This window comes from Megalobrama amblycephala, linkage group LG6 (genome assembly GCF_018812025.1).
Source record: "Megalobrama amblycephala isolate DHTTF-2021 linkage group LG6, ASM1881202v1, whole genome shotgun sequence".
Taxonomy (NCBI): domain Eukaryota; kingdom Metazoa; phylum Chordata; class Actinopteri; order Cypriniformes; family Xenocyprididae; genus Megalobrama; species Megalobrama amblycephala.
Genome location: NC_063049.1, coordinates 9,090,378 through 9,102,428, shown reverse-complemented (window position 1 = coordinate 9,102,428; position 12,051 = coordinate 9,090,378). Strand labels below are relative to the sequence as shown.

General features: G+C 38.7%; 1 protein-coding gene across 8 annotated transcripts in view; it reads right to left on the bottom strand.

The window, feature by feature from the left end:
• osbpl6 (oxysterol binding protein-like 6) overlaps positions 1 to 12,051 on the bottom strand; it is an 89,475-nt gene that overhangs the window by 51,251 nt on the left and 26,173 nt on the right. Inside the window, exon 1 of one of the 8 annotated variants that reach the window (XM_048192847.1) lies at positions 6,104 to 6,122. The exons of the other annotated variants lie outside the window; for them this stretch is intronic. The gene's annotated coding sequence lies outside the window, so the exon portion shown is untranslated. Of the gene's footprint in view, positions 1 to 6,103; positions 6,123 to 12,051 lie in introns of those variants that run through there. 8 annotated transcript variants of the gene reach the window in all.

Below are 12,051 nucleotides of genomic sequence, written 5' to 3'. Positions count from 1 at the left end.
TTAGGGCTTCTGGAGTTCTTTTTGAGCACCTTTGCGGCTTCTGATGTTAATTTTGGGCAACTTTAGGGCTTCTGGTGTTCATTTTGGGCACCTTTGGGGCTTCTGGTGTTCATTTTGGGCACCTTTGGGGCTTTGGGTGTTCATTTTGGGCAACTTTAGGGCTTCTGGTGTTAATTTTGGGCAACTTTAGGGCTTCTGGTGTTCATTTTGGGCAATTTTAGGGGTTCTGGTGTTCATTTTGGGCAACTTTAGGGCTTCTGGTGTTCATTTTGGGCAACTTTAGGGCTTCTGGTGTTCATTTTGGGCAACTTTAGGGCTTCTGGTGTTCATTTTGGGCAACTTTGGGGCTTTTGGTGTTCATTTTGGGAAACTTTGGGGCTTCTGGTGTTCATTTTGGGCAATTTTAGGGCTTCTGGTGTTCATTTTGGGAAACTTTGGGGCTTCTGGTGTTCATTTTGCAAGCAGTCCTGGCTCTCTTGACGTCGTCGACCAGAGCATACATCAGCCGCGAAAAACTTAGTTTATCCATGACGACTACTGCTGGATTTTTACTGCCAACAACGGATTCAACGGTACAGTTAAAATTATAAATCAAGTACTTTCCATGTGCTTTAGTATGTTAGTCAACACATCAAAATAAGTGTACTTTAAAACATGACAAAAGATTACTAAGACTTAATGATTTAAAATGTACTTTAAGGTAAAACTTTCAATTTGACATTATTTTTAAAAGTGTACTTAAGTGTGTTAAGAAACAGTCATGATAGTGCTCTGTTTAAGTCACTTCAGTGGCCTTTTATTTCATTAATATTATATTATCTGCATTCTGCACGTACACTTGAAGTACACTACAAGTGCAAATTCAGGACAAATAAGAGCACTTCTTTTTCACAAGGCTAATTAGTCAAGTGCTCCTAGAGGAACTATTTCCATTCATAATTGTACTGGCAACTCCAGGCTTGTTCAAGAGATGCACTGAATAAATGTGTGTTTCAAGAAGGAAAGTATAATGTTTTGTTGTTCAGGACATTCTGTGAGTACAGTGTGTAACTGTGAGTGTGTATGTGTGTACTATTGTACAGTATGTGTTATAGTCTCTGCATGTGTCTTCCTGCAGCGGTATTGATTAGTCATGCAGTACAGGGAGACTTTGACCAGCTTAATTAGACCCAAAGGAACACACACACATACATACATAGACATACACTCATCCTGACAGCTACAGTTGTGTGAGACAATTTAAGAAAAGCTGTTTCAATAGTGGGCACAGTAACAAGTGAGATAACAGGATACATCTGTACTGGCCTTCCCAACACAAACATGCTTAGCAAGCACTCTGGGGAAAACACAAACACTGCATGAACACACACATCTATAATTTAAGGGCTTCCACCCCTCCTCCAGCACATTAACTGAGCTGCGGGAACCCGGGGGGAGATGCGGGGAAACACGCATCAGAAGCTCAAATCGCCACATGAAGCGCTAATGTTTCCCACAACAAATTATTCGCCATTTTCCCTAGACAACAGCTTCACACGCTGATAAATGAAGCCTGCACTGAGCTCAACTTAAATCTTAATGATTTGACTGATACACTGAATTGAAAGCACAAACTAGTATATTGATCTGTTTTCTTCTCCGCTTTTAGGTCTTGTCACACTTTACAACAGTGAGAAGAAAATAAACGCACAGTCAGAGTTAAAGTGTGAAACACATCTGGCAGTGTCGAAGCAGACTCTCTGGAGACAGTCCAGTAAAGTTGCCTGAAGATAATGAAGCACGTCTCAGGACTTATTTTTACTTACCTTCACAGCTGTAATAAATGGACACTTTGGAAGAACTGAATGAATTAACGTCCTAATCCGAGGTGTAAATCAGAGATGCTCTGAAAAATCTCTTTTACAACTAATATTATCTATTTTCTTTTTGCTCTCATATTGGCCTACACTTTAAAAAAAAATGGACAAACCCAGCAATTGGGTTGTTTTGACCCAGTGATTGGGTTAAACGTTTGCACAACCTGCTGGGTAGTTTTATTTAACTCAACTATTGTTTAAAAATTACTGTATTGCTTGCTTAAAATGAACACAAAATATGCTGGAAATGAACATTTAATTAATAATATGTTTAATAAATGAACATTTATTAATAAGTTTAATAAATAATAATTAAACAATAAACAATTATTAAATTGCTTATTAATAAATGTTCATCTTTTGATTTTTATTGTTGCCTCTAGTAATTCTGTCTGATTTTCAATTTCCAAAATATTTTGGGTTCATTTTAAGCCATCTATATATTAATTGTTTAACAATAGTTTAACAACCGCTGGGTTGTTTTTAACCTAATATTTTTTTTTAGAGTATGGTTTTCAGGAAACTTTATGGACAAATAAAAAAATGCAATAAAATCAACATGATATTCACATTGTTGGTTAATTTTTAACCAACAATGCAACAATGCAATAGTGCAAAACTATTATTCAAACTAGAGGTCGACCGATATGGGTTTCTCTCTGGCCGATGTCAATATTTAGAAATCAGGGCAGCTGATGGCCGATATATGATGCCGATTTTTTTTGCTGATATGTTTGACCGATTTTCTTTTTCCCCCCCTTCATCTCATAAAATCTAACAGAGTTAAGTAATAAGAAGTTATACAGAAAATTGCTTAAATTAAACATTTATTGAACAACACAAGCCTCTCTAGTCAGTGCACTAAAAATAATTTATACGTTAAATATTAAATACACAACACAGGTAATCAAAAATCTAGACTGTCAAATTAACTTAGTAGTAGCCTAATTCATAGTAATTATACATGGCTAAACTTTTTAAAGGTGCCATCGAACATTTTTTTACAAGGTGTAATATAAGTCTAAGGTGTCCCCTGAATGTGTCTGTGAAGTTTCAGCTCAAAATACCCCATAGATTTTTTTAAATTAATTTTTTTAACTGCCTATTTTGAGGCATCATTAGAAATGCGCCGATTCAGGCTGCGGCCCCTTTAAATCCTCACGCTCCCTGCCCACGGTGCTCGCACTTGCCTTAAACAGTGCATAAACAAAGTTCACACAGCTAATATAACCCTCAAAATGGATCTTTACAAAGTGGAGCATGTCTAATCGCGTAAGTATAGTATTTATTTGGATGTTTACATTTGATTCTGAATGAGTTTGAGGTTTTACTCCGTGGCCAAAGCTAACATTACACACTGTTGGAGAGATTTATAAAGAATGAAGTTTCTATATAAAATAACGACAGTCTTGTCTCTGTGAATTCAGTAAGAAACGATGGTAACTTTAACCACATTTAACAGTACATTAGCAACATGCTAACGAAACATTTAGAAAGACAATTCACAAATATCACTAAAAATATCATGTTATCATGGATCATGTCAGTTATTATTGCTCCATCTGCCATTTTTTGCTATTGTTCTTGCTTGCTTACCTAGTCTGATGATTCAGCTGTGCACAGATCCAGACGTTAATACTGGCTGCCCTTGTGTAATGCCTTGAACATGAGCTGGCATATGCAAATATTGGGGACGTACATATTAATGATCCCGACTGTTACGTAACAGTCAGTGTTATGTTGAGATTCGCCTGTTCTTCAGAGGTCTTTTAAACAAATGAGATTTATATAAGAAGGAGGAAACAATGGAGTTTGAGACTCACTGTATGTCATTTCCATGTACTGAACTCTTGTTATTCAACTATGCCGAGGTAAATTCAATTTTCAATTCGATGGCACCTTTAAGCACCTTCTCAAAACTATTCTGAAGCATGCTTCTACTGTAAGTCAAATAGCCATAATCTAAGTGATATCAAAAATAAGACACCCATTTTACACAGCCTGCTGCTCATAACTGCATAGAGTGCACTGGCCATGAGCGATGACGTCGTGGAGGCTGTGTCGGACCGTGTTAATATGCACGTTTTCGCCAGAAGTTTCGTCTGAATTGAACGTGTTTCTACTTTCACATGCAAATGACTTGCATGTGAACTTGCACTTATGATAAACATGGTCGGCATCAATTCTAGTAGGCTACAACGTAATTACTCTGTCAAAGCGGTCTGTTTTCCCCTTCCATCGTTAGCTGAAGCTGTGTGTCAACAAGGCGTGGCTGCAGAGTGTGAGTTTCTCCGTCTCACACACAGCCTCAGAGGGAGAGAAATTCTCCAGTAATGTACAGAAACAGAATTGATAACGTCAGAGTTGATCTATACAATGCAGGCTTGTATAATAATTTAGCTGCTGGGCTCGTTACCAGGTTTTGGTACCCCCGCCTACCTGTAGCCTAAACTACAGCTGGTTAATGGCTCGCACACCTCGTCCGCGTGCAGGACGATCCGCGTGTACAACAGGCTTGAGAGCTTCAAAACAGCAGTCCACTAAATCCGTTTTTCCGCGCTCACGGCCAATGGAGTATAATTTGAAAGGCTTGCATGCTCAACTGTGCACGAGATGTGGCAGAACATGGAAAATGAAGTATAACTGGTCCTTTATGCCGGTGGAATGGCAATCGCGCCTGCCTATTACTCGGCCTCATTCGCAGCACAATCGGCCGATGCCGATTAATTAAAAAATGACAAAAATCAGCCCAATATATCAGCTCTAATTCAAACTATTAAAGCGTGAACAAGTATCTCCATTCAACATCCAAGTCTTTATTCATAAACTTGTTTTGCCATTTAGTAAACTTTTGTGCCATTTAGTTGCTCTGGATCTGAGTAGCATATTTAGTTCAAGCGGATCAAAGTACCAAACAGATCTAAAGCCAGAAAAACCAGCCTGTGCCGCTGGAATATTCCACTGACAGAAGAGAAGTGAGTAATGGAGGCCAGCAGGAATGTTTTACGAAGTAGATTATGATAATCAAGGACACAATGCGCATTAGCCTAGAACAATGTCATCTTCCCAGCAGCTGATGGAAAATGAAGAAGTTGTTCACACAAAGCTCCATCTCTGTCACTGTACATTACCACAACACAAATACGTAGTGCTTAGATCCTCTTCATAAGGGCTTCTGATGAAGCCACACACAAACAGAAAGAGGAAGACTCAAAGGTGGTTACTGCAGTAACATGAAAAGGGGAAGAGAAAAAAGAGAAGTGTTCAATTCATATTTATAATTAGTAGAGATCTGGTACACTTACAGAAATAAACACTCAGCAGGCTGGAGTGTGTCATTTCTGCGCCACTTTTCGAACTGCAAAAATAACGACTGTTTTCAAACAGGATTCCTGAAAGTTTTCCGTTGGTTGGAGCTGCAGGGATGATGTATTTTTATAGGCCAAAACCCCCAAACGAGTTAGCATTTTAGCACTTCCATTTTATCATCCTGAAGTCAGTAAGTTGTTTGATTGGGACTTCAACCTCAAGATATTTTCACATTTTATTCTAAGACATAAAATACATCAGCAAAATTATTTCAATCTTTTTAAGTCTTGAAAAAGGGTCTTGCAACCATGGTGTAGTTCGTTTATAGCCTATGTTTAGCTTTTTCCTTCTGGCAATTGTATTTCAAATGGGCAAACCCAGTGATTGGGTTAAATGTTTGACCAACCTGCTGGATAGTTTTATTTAACCCAACTATTGTTTAAAAACTACTGTATTGCTCGCTATGAACCCAAAACAGGTTGGAAATGAACATTTATTAATATGTTTAATAAATAATAATTAAACAATAAACATTTATTAAAATGCTTATTAATAAATGTTCACCTTTTGATTATTATTGTTGCCTCTAGTAATTATGTGTCTGATTTTTAATTTCCAACCTATTTTGTGTTCATTTTTTAACAATAGTTGGGTTCAATAAAACTGCCCAGCATGTTGGGCAAACATTTAACCCAACCGCTGGGTTAAAACAACCCAATCACTGGGTTTGTCCATATTTAACCCAACTTGGGTTGTTTTCAACCCAGCATTTTTTAAAATCCAGAGTAGGATTCAAAAATGTGTGTTCGTTTGTTTAGATTATCATGATGAACAAAACGTGTAAGAATCATAAACTTTTGTTGGTCACTGAGATTATTTTCTGTAATAATCCAAAAACCAATGGAAAAATCAAGGAAAACAGAGTGATGATAACTTACAAAAATACATCATCACTGTAGCGCTCTCTTCCAACTACAAGCAATCATTAGTGCCGATCCCACACAGACCCTCTGGCTCCCACTTCGCTTTCTGTCTGCTTCTCTGTCCTATATAAATAATGGCAAACGTTTACTTTTATTGCCATATCTTATTCTAGTTAACCAAATGAGCTTCTATATGCTAAAATGGTAGGCTTAGCTGTTAGCTAAAAGCGTATCAAATTAATTGAAACCATGAAACTTATACAATTTAGCAATTTATTAAAAGCTTAAGAAAAACTAAAATTTTAGGGCCTAAAGAATTCCATTTTATTTGATCTCAAATTCAGTTTTATTTTTCCCAAATTCTGTGTTTTCCGTTTTAAAGGTGCCCTAGAATCAAAAATTGAATTTACTTTAGCATAGTTGAATAACAAGAGTTCAGTACATGGAAATGACATACAGTGAGTCTCAAACACCATTGCTTCCTCCTTCTTATATAATTCTCATTTGTTTAAAAGACCTCTGAAGAACAGGCGAATCTCACCGACTGTTATGTAAGAGTCGGGATCATTAATATGTACGCCCCCAATATTTGCATATGCCAGCTCATGTTCAAGGCTTTAGACAAGGGCAGCCAGTATTAACGTCTGGATCTGTGCACAGCTGAATCATCAGACTAGGTAAGCAAGCAAGAACAATAGCAAAAAATGGCACATGGAGCGATAATAACTGACATGATCCATGATAACACGATATTTTTAGTGATATTTGTGAATTGTCTTTCTAAATGTTTCGTTAGCATGTTGCTAATGTACTGTTAAATGTGGTTAAAGTTACCATCGTTTATTACTGCATTTACGGAGACAAGAGCCGTCGTTATTTTCATTTTTAAACACTTGCAGTCTGTATAATTCATAAACACAACTTCATTCTTCATAAATCGCTCCAACAGTGTGTAATGTTAGCTTTAGCCACGGAGCACTATCAAACTCATTCAGAATCAAATGTAAACATCCAAATAAATACTATACTCACATAATCCGATGTATGCATGCAGCATGCATGACAAACGCCTTGTAAAGATCCATTTGAGGGTTATATTAGCTGTGTGAACTTTGTAAATGCACTGTATTATAGTCGAGAGCTCGGGGGGCAGGGAGCGCGAGATTTAAAGGGGCCGCAACCTGAATCGGTGCATAGTTAATGATGCCCCAAAATAGGCAGTTAAAAAAATTAATTAAAAAAATCTATGGGGTATTTTGAGCTGAAACTTCACAGACACATTCAGGGGACACCTTAGAATGTAAGCTCTAGCGTAAGTTCTGCCGGGAAGACTCTAATGTTACGTCATTCATTAGATCAGATCTAACCAATCATTATGGAACACCTTGGTATAAAGCATCGGCACTTACACTTATCTGAGTTCGCAGATGCTGACGCCAATCTCTCACGTCGGTGCATAGCTCGTTTAAAATCCAGCCTGTCTCGTCGTTATCCAAACCCAAGCAGTGAACCACTGTAAAACAGTATTCCTCTCTCGATGCATGCACAGACTATTATCGTGATTATCTAAATAATCAAACAGATTACAAAATGTTTGCGTATATTGATTTACTACTCCATGTAAAAATTTTAATTTTAGACGGGGTAACTACAGTGTAATTTGAGTTCATGTCAGCCTATCATTTCGAATGTTTGAGCTGTTACGGCAATAGGAGAAAGATTCCCGTTAATTTCAGAAGCATGCAGGTTCTCCCTTCACGGATTTCTTTTGTTTTCGAATTTCGTCTCAGCAATATCATCAAAGGGTTAGTCACGGCTGCAATCTTCATCATCCTCGCCTCTTCACTACGGATTAGCCATTTCATCTCAGTGATAAGTATTTTCATCGTGTTATGCACCTTGGTGTCTATTGGGCGAAGAATCGTCTTCTGCTCTCTTTTCACATTCATAATCAGTTATGCAAGCGCACGCATTCGTTAGTCAGAGCGCTCGTTAAACATTGCTTGTACGTATTGTATAGCCTATAGCACGTTGTAATGATCATCCACATATTTCAAGTACCATTCGTTTAGGTCAAAACAAAGAATGGCATACCATATCCGGATATCGTTGCAAGGCTCGGAAAACCCCATTGCGGTTTAAACCTTAAAGCAACACACCCACATCATTACATTGTAATGTAGTCTAGCAGTGCGTTCCAAACGGGATATATCGCCCTCCGAAGGGCACTTCGGAGTGAAAATAATCATGGCCGCCATATTGAAGGGTCGTTCCAAACCGAAGTGCTCAAAACTGGCCACTTCAAAGGTCCCTTCGGAATTAAGGATTTCGAAGGGAACAACTGATGGACACTTCGGGCCCCCATGATCCTTTGCACAGGGAAGTTTGACGTCACAGAATGTGTACAGGAGGCTCAGAGTTCGATTAACTATAAAGGTATGTATAATATTTTATACATATTTTAAATATATAATATTTTTCTGTACTACTGTAGCCTAATATTTATATGAGTTAGATTTGGTACATTATTATGGTCAAAACGACTTTCTACTTCAACAAAAATACTTTACAGCTCAGTCCATTCAAATGTTTAAAATACATTTATACAATATAGCCTACATGCGATAAACCTAAAATAAATAAATAAATAAACTAACGTTAAATAAAGGGTGCCGCTTGCACAATCTACTCCTCTTTGATTGTCTTGTTAAGATGACGCAGAAGTGCGTTCCAAAAGAAGAGTTTTTTTGATCCCTTCACCCTTCATCCCTTCGAAGCTCTCACTCCGGAGGGCAAACCCTTTGAAGGGATTAGGGCATAGGGATGAGCCCTCCTGAATGGAACGCAGGGTAGATCTTTCTAACGAGACATTGTATTATATATCGAGACACTGTATTATCGAATATTGCAATTGGTCATAAAATCATCAGTTTACTCAAATAATTCTTTGGAATTTAATAGTAATTCTAGAACGACTGGGCTGATGTATGGCATGTAAGAATCTTGGGACATGTGGTCTCCACCTTAACGGTCGGTGCAAAAGAATAGGGATAGGACTCAGGAAGAATTATGTTCATGGATGTGAATATTAACGTTATTGTAGTTTGAAGCAGAGCAGGACCGAATGTTGTGGGAACTGAATGAGGCCGCTGGAGCGATTGCGCAACACACGCCTCACGAGCAGCGGGACTTTTATTATGACAGAGTCGCCGGCGCTGCTTCCGCTTTTCCGGTCACGAGTATGAGGTAACATAGCTCTGTTTATTATAATTTTAGCGTGTTGAAAATGATGTTATAACATTACTGAGTGCGTTCACTCGGCGGCTGCTATGAGACACTTGTTAACACACACTGCAGTATGATGGATCGATTTTATTGAATATCATTGCTGGATGTTTCGTGTTGATAAATGGCATGCATGATAAATTCATTTTAAAACGTATTGTATGATGGAGAAAATGCTGTATTACTGTTAATAAAAATAAAGCTGCATCTGATTATGCTATGTTAGCTACTTGACACAAATAGTGCTTTTCTCTGAGGCATAGTGCTCACCAAAATCAAGGATATTAGATTTAAAACAATGACTAATCATGTTGAGCTATTTAACATCAATTGTTTTTAGTCTATAGATATATCAAAACAGTTGTTCCCTTGTCTATTAAAATGTGTAATATTTTAAAGCGTCTTGGTGTTTCCATGGTTACTACAAATTAAACCCGGAAACCGAGGTTAATGCGGGTATGATGCCATTGACAGGCGACTCCTCACACGTCCCGGAGCCTTGGTTAAAACTGTAATTTTTTCACAATTTAAATATAGTTGGAAACATTGGGATATTGTAAGTACTCAAGAAAACTAAAATATAACACTGGACTAGTGGTTTTCCGTTATTTACAGCAAAAAATATTACTTATTGCACCTTTTAAATGTAGTAATAGTGTTTATATTTTCAGGTGAGTATTTAAGTTCAGGAAATGAATGAATAAATTAAATGTAAATAACACTGCATTGTCTTCACCGCATAAAACTAAAATCTATGTCAGTGTGAAATTGTGGGTGTGATCGTAATGAGAGACGGATATCAGTGCCAAGCGAATCCCAGGGTATAGCTGTAAAGGATAAGATGATTCATTCTACCAAAATACTTCCAGTGCTGAAATATTACTCATACTTGTCAGTTTATTTGTCAAATTAAAATCGTGAGATAAAGCAGATATGTTTTACTTGGTCTAGCGTCATACTATCATACTAATCTGCATTTGAGCGTGTTTAAGTTTATGCGGTTCTGTGTATTAGTCTGTTGACTGTAAGCTAGATCAAATTATAATATCCTGACGATATTCTAACATTTCATCAATTCGATCTCGCATTGCGCTGATCCCCTACAATTAGCACATCAGTTTTCTGTGTTCGTTACTAAGCAATAAGCGCTGTATGCACAAGGACTTTTGACATAACCCGCGCGTGCCCATACAAACACAAATAGATGGTACACACATTTTGGTGTTCACAGAAAATAGTGTGCTCATCTTCAGGACCTGAACGCATGCAACTTGGTCTAATCACTGCAATTTCCGTGACGTGACTATTGTGGATGTCTTCATCGCGATCGTGCTGCCTACCGCATTTCAAACATCTGATTATTGCGTTCAGTACTCTGCCCCTGCCTGGTTATAAGCATTTTGCTTGTGCTTATCGCGCCCCATCTCCTGTGCAGGGCTCTTTAGTTTTTCTCTTCACCGAGGTACTGAACAACAATCATTGCATTATCCTTTTGCCAAGGTTGCTAGCTTTTGCAGAGTTCAATAGCTAGCTAAGGTTAGCTAATAAAGCATTACCAAGTATGCGTTTTCCTTTCTTCAATAGCATTATGACAAGGTTTTCTCAGTCTTCATCTGTATCTATGTAATTTAGTATTCTCATACCTATCTGTTATGCTATCTAGTTAACTTTCTTTTGGGGGTTCTCTCGGCAGGTTCTGACTGCTAGATGGAGTCCTGTTGGCTAAGTTCCGTCAAGCCACTAGCATGGTTTAGAAATTTTTCTAACAGCAGATGAAGAGGACTGCTGTGTGCTCAATGCTCAACTCAAATGCTCATTACAATCAGTAATTTTCTGCAAATACTGGTGGTGGTGGTATGTTTCTCGTTTTCATCATTGCTTCCGTATGTTTAGCTTCTATAGCTTTAACGTATTTTCTAACGCGGCCTTGTCTCCATGTGGCCGATCGCAGCCTTGTCTTTATGTGGCCTATCGTGGCCTTGCCTTCGTGTGGCCTATCGTGGCCTTGCCTTCGTGTGGCCTATCGTGGCCTTGTCTCCATGTGGCCTATTGTGGCCTTGTCTCTATGTTGCTTGTTATCTCCCTTTCTTGTTCTTTATCCTTCTCTCATCACGTTAAGTAATTTCATGCAAATACTGGTGGTGGTATGTTTTCGAATTTTCACCATGCCATTTTCAGCTCTATAGCCTTATGATTTTCTGGGGCTCATCACAGCCTTGTCTCCATGTTATCTCCCTTTCTTGTTCTTTCTCCTTCTCTTAGTAATTTCACACAAATACTTGTGGTAGTGTATGTTTGCCGTATTTCTTCATACTATTTTCAGCTTCTATAACCTTATGAATTTTCTGAGACTTATTGCAGCCTTGTCTCTATGTGGCCTATCGTGGCCTTGTCTCTACGTGGCCTATCGTGGCCTTGTCTCTACGTGGCCTATCGTGGCCTCGTCTCTATGTGGCCTATCGTGGTCGTGTGGCCGATCGCGGCCTTGTCTCTGTGTGGCCTATCGTGGTCGTGTGGCCAAATGCGGCTTTGTCTCTGTGTGGCCCTTCGTGGTCGTGTGGCCGATCGCGGCCTTGTCTCTGTGTGGCCTTCGTGGTCGCGTGGCCGATCGCGGCCTTGTCTCTGTGTGGCCCTTCGTGGTCGTGTGGCCGATCGCGGCCTTGTCTCTGTGTGGCCCT